Consider the following 3,901-nt stretch of genomic DNA (forward strand, 5'->3'; position numbering starts at 1 on the left):
TTTGTCAATATTATAGTATCTTCAAGCTGGCAGAATTGCTAACATGTTGGAGAAAAGGCTTAGCAGCATTTCTTCTTATCTCTTTATGTTTTAGAATCAAATTCTGTCACGGTCAACTTTGCCTTTCATCTCTTTGGGGGTTGATAAAATAAAGTACCAGACAAGTACAGGAACCAATGTAATTGGCTTACCTCATCCTCCAAAATTGCTGGCTTTATGCCAAAATTTGAAACAGCACCATCATCGTCATCGTCGTCGTTGTCGTCATCGTCATCATTTTAACATCCACATTTCTATGCTTGTATGGAGTTTGGACAGAGTTTATTCAGGAAGATTTTCTACTGCTGCCAAACATACATACATACATCCATCCATCCATCCATTCATATATGGCAATCTTTTTTCAATTTCCAACTTTTCTTTTATCCTTTTACTTGTTTCAGTCATTTGACTGCGGCCATGCTAGAGCACCATCTTTAGTCAAACAAATCAATCCAAAGACTTGTTCTTCACAAGCCTAGTACTTATTCTATTGGTCTCTTTTACCAAACTACTAAGTTTCGGGGATGTAAACACACTAACATTGGTTGTCAAGCAATGGTAAGGAGGACAAACACAGACACACAAATATAAACATTGGGGGGGGGGGGCTTCTTCCAACTTCCTTCTGCCAAATTCATTCACAAGGCTTTCATCAGCTTGAGGCTATAATAGAAAATACTTGCTCAAGGTGTCACACAGTGGGACTGAACCTGGAACCATGTGGTTGGGAAACAAGCTTCTTACCACACAGCCACTCCTGCACCTATGAATATAAAAACAATAAAAATCAAAACAGTAAAACATCTCTGAAGAGACTACAAGGTCATTTTGTGAAATTGTAACCGTCTAAATAGTACCCTGTAGCTTAGTGGTTAGGGCATTAAACTCATGATCATTAGATTGTGGTTTCAATTCCTGAACTAGATGATGCCCTACATTTTGGAGCAAAACCATTTTTAGCTGCTCCAATCTACTTAGTGGACAAGAATAAGTAATCCTGCATCAGACCAACATCCTGTCCAGTCAGCAATATATGGCTTACAAAATCTGGGAAACTGGCTTATGAACCCATGGCTCGGGGAGGACCCTTGTTACTTTGATCCATATTACAACAAGGACACTTTCTTCAGTAATCTGAGCATTGTTTAAGTAATTTGATACCAGTCAAATTACTTAATTCAATTCAATTCAAGTTACCAATTGATACCAATTCAAGTAGATGCATTGTTTAGTTTGAGAGTAAGTTTGTGTGTGTGTGTGTGTGTGTGCATGCACGTGTGTGTGTTGTGTGTGTATGCATGTATTTATGTGTGTAATGTGATACTTGAAACTATTAGCTTACTTTCAAAGTGAATGTATATATAGATATTATTACATTCATTGCCAGATGATGTTTGATATCATCACATGACAAGTTACATGACAATTAAAGTGTTTTATCAAAATATCAAGGAAATTTGTTTTTTCTTATTTCATTGATTCACTATTCAGTGTAGAAATTATTGATATTTTCACTGTTGTTTCATATACAAGAATCTCTTCTTAATTCTTTTATTCTTTTACATGTTTCAGTCATTTGACTGCGGCCATGTTGGAGCACCACCTCAAAGCGTTCTAGTTGAAGAAATCGACCCCAGAACTTATTCTTTGTACTAATTACTAATTCTATTGGTCACTTTTGCCAAACTGCTAAGTTACGGGGATGTAAGCACTCCAATATCAGTTGTCAAGTGATGGTGGGGGAGAAACACAGACACAAAGACACGCACACACATCATCATCATCATTATCATTATCAACATCATCATTTAATGTCCTTTGTCCATGATGGCATAGGTTGGACGGTATGACCAGGGCTGGCAAGTTGGGAGGCTGCATCAGACTCCAGTCTGTTTTAGCATGGTTTCCACAGCTGGGTGCCCTTCCTAATTCCAACCACTCTGAGAGTGTAATGGGTGCTTTTACATACCAACAGCACAGGTGCCATTTGGGTGACACTGGTATCTGCAATGACTGTGATTTTACTTGGCCTGATGGGTCTTCTTCTCAAGCACTGCTTAATGCAAAATAGACTTGGTCATTGTCTCTATTAGGTCCAACACTCGAAACATGGTATAATGCCAAATGGTATCAGTCCTTGCCTCTGTGAGGCCCAATGTTCAAGAGGTGCTTTTACATGCCACTAGCACAGGTGCCATTTGTGTGACACTGGTATCTGCTATGACTGCGATTTTACATAAATATATATATATATATATATATATATATATATATATATATGTATATACGATGGGCTTGTTTCAGTTTCCATCTACCAAATCCATTCACAGGGCTTTGGTCATCCTGAGGCTATAGTAGAAGACACTTGCCCAAGGTGCCACGCAGTGGGACTAAACCCAGAACCATGTGGTTGGTAAACCACTCCTGTGCCTATGTATGTATTTCCCTTTCAAGTCCTATAGGATATCATTTTCCATTAGTGTTATTTCTATACATGTCTTGTCTTAAAGCTGTCCCATAACCATAAGGCCTTTATTTGTAAGTGTATATTTATGTTTGTATCAACTATGTGTGTCAGTTGTTTGTTAACATCACCATCGTTTACATTTGCTCACTTATTCCTAGCAGCTTATTGCTGTCTACAACACAATAATGTTAAAAGGTGTGGAACTGTTATGATTTTTAGACAATAACTGGTGAAGGAAGTGCATGTCCACATCTTGTGTGCGAATTTTCAATGTTTTGCTTTATTGTCCTGTGCAATTTTTTTAATATACATACTTTCTCTCTCTCTCTCTATCTCTCTCTCTCTCTCTCTCTCACACACACACACACACACATACACACACACACACACACACGCACACACACACACAAACATACATACATTTATACATGCATACCTGCATACATACATACATACATACATACATACATACATGCATCAGGGATGTGCCATCTGGGTAGGCAAGGTAGGCAATGCCTACCTTGAATAAAATAAATCAGTAACAATATTTTCCTTTCGTGGCAAAATATGCACCTAATTCAATAAAATTATGAAGTTTACTCTGACTACTATGCATGAAATGCAAAATATTTTATATTTTTGTAGATTAGGTAGGCATAATTCTTCCCTGCTTTTCAATCTCAGTATTTAAGCTACACATAATCTGCTGTAGTACACGCGCGACATAGATTCCTACTACATGTCCTTTACATGCTATAAAGGCAGATGTAAATTTGCCTACAACTCAGTAATGCACCTGTGTTTTGCTTATTTTTGTGTGTTTTACTATATAAAGGTTACCAACTGCCTACTTTGAGTACTTACTGACGGCATGTGCCTGATATATATATATATATATATATATAACTGGAAAATATTTAGCAAATAACTGGTTTTATTAATTGTCTATTGCTCCATTATAGGATAAGTATTTTTAATTCTCTATGCATGAGGACCTGGACTACATATCCTGTTGTTTACTGATTGGGTGGGTACCTGTGCATTATTTCTGCATATGTTTACCTATGTACACACATATATGCTATATCTATTCTACATTGTACATGTATAATTATGTGTGTGTGTATATATATATATATGAGATTGTAGAGACACTTGAATGGAAACGTGTTGATGTATGCTGCACACAAGCAATAAGGTGGAGGAGAGCTTCAGCTAGGGTCCTCACAGGCAAGGCACATAGGTATAAAATCTTCTGGGAATAACAAGGTAAAAGTTTTTATTTTTAATTCCCTTTGAAATTGCTCTTAAATGTGGTTTTGGTCATTTTGACTGCTTCTTGTGTAAAGCTGCCTTCTCTTGTGTTTAAATGTACACTATTTTACATTATAT

The 3,901-nt window shown here is 36.9% G+C and overlaps 1 long non-coding RNA gene across 1 annotated transcript in view; it reads left to right on the forward strand.

The window, feature by feature from the left end:
* Positions 1-3,245: 3,245 nt before the first annotated feature.
* LOC128247599 (uncharacterized) overlaps positions 3,246-3,901 on the forward strand; it is a 6,980-nt gene continuing 6,324 nt past the window's right edge. The window contains exon 1 of the long non-coding RNA XR_008263947.1: positions 3,246-3,778. This is a non-coding gene — a long non-coding RNA (uncharacterized LOC128247599). The remainder of the gene's footprint in view (positions 3,779-3,901) is intronic.

Source organism: Octopus bimaculoides, chromosome 1 (genome assembly GCF_001194135.2).
Source record: "Octopus bimaculoides isolate UCB-OBI-ISO-001 chromosome 1, ASM119413v2, whole genome shotgun sequence".
Lineage (NCBI taxonomy): Eukaryota > Metazoa > Mollusca > Cephalopoda > Octopoda > Octopodidae > Octopus > Octopus bimaculoides.